Genomic DNA, 5,839 nt, shown 5'->3' with positions numbered 1-5,839 from the left:
GCATAGTTCTAAAATCAAAATATCTCAAATTAGGGGGAGGAGAGTTGGAGTTTTTAAGTGAATATATTATTTTTCTAGATGAAAGGCTTCTCTAGCTGTAAGCTTCTTTTGAATATTTCTTACAGATTCTGATTGAACTGACCTTTTCTTTTATATATGAAGCTCGTTGGATTGCATTATGCCTATTTAGACAATCTTTTTTTACTGTTCCCACAAGAAGATACAGTAAATAATATAATTAAAGTTACTACCGTTTTGATGGCATAGTATGCATTTCTAGCTTTGCGATGGGGGTTTCATTAGAGACTGTCATTGTATATACCTCTGTTTCATATGAAGTGTATCTATGTACCCTCAGTACACATTCTTAGAATAAGACTGCATAGGGGTGTTTGCCCTGGTCCAACTGTATAAATACTTGTCGGGTATCACAAACATTGTAAAAGAAAGAAAAGTTACACCTTGAGCTGACATTATAACATTGCATCGTCTTGATCATCATCATCAACAACAGCACCAATAACCTCAATATCATCATCATCCATGTAGTGCTTGTTTTTCAGGCACCAGGAATAAAAAGAGAACTGATATATATATATATATATATATATACACACACACACACACACACACACACACACACACACACACACACACACACATAAGCCTCCTTCAAGATTAAAAGGCAATCAAAGCAACACAGTATACATCGCAATTATATTCTATTTGTGATACTCTACAACGGATTGTAATTAATCTAAAAAGTAAAACGTAAAGTGTAATGGGTGTTGGAGGTACCAGGAATATGAGATATCTAAAAAGGACTGTGGTAATCCCAATTTTAAAAAAAAGTGAGCTGGAAATGATGAAAGGATGGGATAGATGAGATTGAGGAAGGACAGAGGTGAGAGCAAGGAAAGATATAGTTTCACTGAGGGAGCCATTATGGAGCTAACAAGAAACCGGTCACTAGAGAAATTCTCAGGAATCCACAAGGAAAAGCCCAGCTATGACCCTAAGCAATAGAGGAGAGTATGCCCAAACCGACCTTGTCCTGTAGTTAGATTGAATAGTATCTTAAATGTCACCATAAAACTTTCATCCAGCAACTAATGTAAACAGAGGCAGAGACTGGCATCAGAGCACTGAGCTGAGCTCCCAAAGTCCAGTTGAACAGTGGGAGGAGTGAGAATATAAGAAAAGAGGTCAAGATCATGATGGGGACACCCACTGAAACAGTTTACTTGAGCTAATGGGAGCTCACCAACTTCAGCCTGACAGGGAAGTAACCAACATAGGATCAAACTAGACCCTCTTAATGTGGGTGACAATTGTATGGCTGGACAGACCATTTCCCAGAGTTGGTAATATTGAAAACTTTGGGAGAAAAAGGTAACATTTCCAATCAGGGCATTAATAGATTTTCTTATTGTTCACAACTCCATGTTCAGTGCTCTGAAACTGATTTCAGACTCACTGGAGGCACATAAATTTGTATGAGAATCTCATATTACAGTCATACAGGTTATGCTAGCCCAGAAACATACATACTTGCACACATATATACATATTTCCATTCAAAAACAGAAGGAATTGGAACTAAGCAATAGTAAATCATCCACCACAACTCTGACCATGGTTTCTAGTCCTTAAGTAGGACTATGAATTTCTTTCTTACCATATAAGTTTTGCTCCCTATTGTCTAACCACTGACTCATTTATACCCTTGTGTAGTATTTTCTGTCTGTCCTTGTAGAATGGTGGCTCTTTTTATTTTTCTCTATCACTAAGCCCTTTCTGGGAAAGCTGTTACATAGATGTGGCATAGTATTCATAAGAACCTTACTGGTTTTAGTCCATTAGGCATAATCATCACAAAATATATTTAATTACCTTTCATTGTGCTATTCAGACAGTCACTAGGTTTCAGGAAGACATGCTAAAATTTCTCAGAAAAGTTTTACTATTCTGTCCTTTCTAAGATGAGGTGTTAAATCTTTCCATAATTTAAGATAGTCTTTGAGCCCGAAAATTAGAATCATTTACCCAGAACTGTGTTGTCATTTTAAAAACATTTTTTCTGTCAAAATATATGATGAGTAAGACATAATTTTGTTTTCAAATGCTTCATCCTTCATTCCATATTTCTTTTAAATTGTGCTTGAAAACTAGACACTCTCCTTCATAGCTCATTTCTCTATCCATGTCTCCTTATGTTGACTAAAGAAATTGGTCAGCACTTCTGAAGTTGTAACTGAAATGTCCTTATGAAAATACATTGCATCCTGGTATGCTTACTATACTATCCTGTGGGAAAGGATAGGCCTAGGGACTGCTGCCCAATGTGCTTCTGTACTGTTCTTCTTAGCATAGCATTCTCAGGTTAGTTGATCTCAGAACCCTGAGCCACACAGTATTACAGTGAGTCTATTTGAGGATGGACATCTTTATTCAATTAATCTAAAATTTCCCAAATAATCTTTCAACAATTAAATTTTACACAAGTCAAACGCATATTCAATGGAAGTACAGTTATCGTCTGTTTGGTAGATGGTAAAGGAGTGACTCAGAAGCTGGAGTATCTTTGCTTCTTTTTATCTGGGACCTTGTAACAAGGAGGGCACCTGAAGCAGAGAATTCTGCTCTTGTTCAGTGCTAGTCTTCAACAGCTCTCATATATGAGTAATTCAGGTCTTCAAAATTATCAAATCTACTTGTATCTCTGCAAAAGAAAATTGGTGCTTCATTTATTTTCCCTAAATCACAGAGGTGATTTTTGATACACTTTGTCTAATGTTTTATTTGTTTAATTCTTTAGAATCCATGATCAAGTTTAAGTAGGGAAAGAAGGGTTAGGGTATATATCTTTATGCATGCAATTTAAACATTCTAATAGAACAATTTTGAAGAAAATAAGTAAGCATTTGTATTTCACATGGATGGAACTAGTAGAGATAATAAATACTTTTCAAAAACTAAATCTAGTCTTCTCTGGGAAGTATAATTAGAAGAATTTCACTCTTGTAAGAAAGTATATTTTTTAGTTATTATTTTTCCCTTATCTGCTTCTTTACATAAATGTTATTAAGGTTTAAATTAATTATATATCCATCATAAAGTACTTATATATATCCAATTGCTCTTCAAGAAATTTTGCAGTATCTATTTAAGTGCTGTTAACATACAAAGGTGGTAAAATAAGTGCATCCATGAGAATGATCATGAAAATGAGGAACAAGTATAGCTTGATAAACATTTTATATCTGTGCAAAGATATACAGGCTCTACGGAAAATCTTCTGCAGAAATTAATAAAATTATGTATGTATGCAATTTACATTTATACCTACTAAGACAGTTTAGACAAATGTGCACACAGAGGGGAGACTGGACATCAGTATACATCAGTTTTACATTTTGTTCAACATTCAGACTTAAAACACTATATTTAGTAGTAATTTTCTTTTAAATTTAATCCCAAATAAGGTAAGAATGAAAATTAATATGTACTTCTACTGTATAATAGTATTTTTTTCTCTCTGTTAAGTAATATGACAATGTTGAGGTCCTTTCAAGAACACAATGCTTAATTTTTTATGGAAGTGACTTATATTTACAAACAGAATAAAATAACAGCAAACATATTGTTATATACATAAATTAGAAGAATAAAATTCTACAATAGATCATTTGAGACATCTTTTTCTTTTATACAATTTTTTCTAACTTAATATTTATTTAATTATTATAAATTAATAAACTTATTATTTATTTATTACATTGATAATAGACTGGTTTTATATAAGACAGATAAAAGAACATTTAAAGTGTATGGTAATTACTAATTGTGTTAATCATTTCTATTTTTAAATGTATATGAATATATTCCAAATAAACTACATTTTTTTTTTGTTTGCAAGTGTATCCAAAAATCTATTAGAACCTATGGTCGGTTCTTTTGGTGAGATTGCTTATTTACAGGACAGCCTGGTTTACAGAGCTAGGTCTAGGACAGGCTCCAAAACTACAGAGAAACCCTGTTGTGGGAGTAACTTCCGCTGCCTCAACCAATAGTCACTAAAATATGAGCCCACAGTGCAGCGGGGAGCGACTTCCGCTCCGTCAGCCAATAGCTGCTGAAATACCAGCCCAGTGGGGTGTGGTATATTTCTCTTTTAAAAAGAGAAGCAGATCCGGATCAGGCTCTCTTGGTTCTGGCTCTTGGTTCCGGTGCTTGCTCCCGGCTCCTGCTCCAGGCTCCTGCTCCTGGCTCCTGCTCCAGCAACTAGGCTCCCTTCCTGACGGTTTATGGTGTATGTAAGTTTTACCCCCCAAAATAAATAACCCCTTAAAACATAACTGGTGTGGGATTGATTCGCCGATAATTGGTGCCCAACGTGGGGCTTGAACCCACGACCCTGAGATTAAGAGTCTCATGCTCTACCAACTGAGCTAGCCGGGCCTTGTTTATTGCCTTGTTTGTTGGCCACTAGAAGCTCTCTGACCTTTTGTGATCTGTGGATTTAACCTCTGGATTTGAGTGTATATATTCTAGAGTTTACTTCCTGAATCAACACCACTGCCACGTGGATTCAGGTGCGCCCCACCTCCTACTGGGTGTTATGGGAGTAACTTCCGCTGCCTCAACCAATAGTCGCTAAAATATGAGCCCACAGTGCAGCGGGGAGCGACTTCCGCTCCGTCAGCCAATAGCTGCTAAAATACCAGCCCACTGGGACATGGTATATTTCTCTTTTAAAAAGAGAAACAAATCTGGATCAGGCTCTCTTGGTTCCGGCTCTTGGTTCCGGTGCTTGCTCCCGGCTCCTGCTCCAGGCTCCTGCTCCTGGCTCCTGCTCCAGCAACTAGGCTCCCTTCCTGACGGTTTATGGTGTATATAAGTTTTACCCCCCAAAATAAATAACCCCTTAAAACATAACTGGTGTAAAATTGATTCGCCAATAAAACCGTGTCTCAAAAAACAAAAAAAAAAAAAAGAAGAAGAAGAGTATATTCAAACATATTAATTGATATGTTACCACTTACAGTTATTGATACTTATCCTAATCGGGATCCTACTACAAAAATAAAGAGTATTACTTTAAAAATATGTCTCATACACACATACGCAGGTGTAAGATGGAATCTCAGAACTGTTTTGATTTGCATTTCCCTGATGGGGCTATGGGTGTAGAGCATTTCCTTAAGACTTTTTCAGCCATTTTTAGATTCTTCTGTTGAGAGTTATAAATGGTCCTGGCATAACTGCATATCAACATGTAAAAGAATGAAAATAGATCCATATCTGTCACTGTGCACAAAACTCAATTTGATGCAAATAAAAGACTTCAACATAAAACCAACCACACTTAACCTCATAAAAGAGAAAGTCGGAAGTACACTTGAAAGCATTGGCACAGGAGATCACTTCCAAAATATAACCCCAGTAGCACAGGCACTGAGAGCAACAATTAATAATTGGGACCTCCTAAAACTGAAAAGTTTTTGCAAAGCAAAGGATATGGTCATCAAGATAAAACAACAGCCTACAGAATGGAAAAAGATCTTCCCCAATCCCACTACAGACAGAGAACTGACCTCCAAAATATATTAAAAAAAAATCTAATGTTGGTCATCAAAGGAACAAATAATGGAATAAAAAATGAGTAATGAACATTTTTCTTGATCAGCCACCAGGACTGTTAAGTATGTACATATAATATATACTTTTTAATAAGAAACTGTTATTGGCCTGGCAGTGGTGGCACCCACCTTTAATCCCAGCACTCAGAAGACAGAGGCAGGGGGATCTCTTTGAGTTTGAGGCCAGCCGGGTCTAC

The 5,839-nt window shown here is 36.2% G+C and overlaps 1 non-coding gene across 1 annotated transcript; it reads right to left on the bottom strand.

The window, feature by feature from the left end:
* Positions 1-4,388: 4,388 nt before the first annotated feature.
* Positions 4,389-4,461, bottom strand: Trnak-cuu (transfer RNA lysine (anticodon CUU)). The gene has a single exon. It is a non-coding gene; the product is annotated as a tRNA-Lys (tRNA).
* Positions 4,462-5,839: the final 1,378 nt, after the last annotated feature.

Source organism: Myodes glareolus, chromosome 12 (genome assembly GCF_982192425.1).
Source record: "Myodes glareolus chromosome 12, mMyoGla1.1, whole genome shotgun sequence".
Classification (NCBI taxonomy): Eukaryota; Metazoa; Chordata; class Mammalia; order Rodentia; family Cricetidae; genus Myodes; species Myodes glareolus.
Note: the sequence above shows the minus strand (reverse complement) of the source record. Positions and strands in the feature narration are given on the sequence as shown.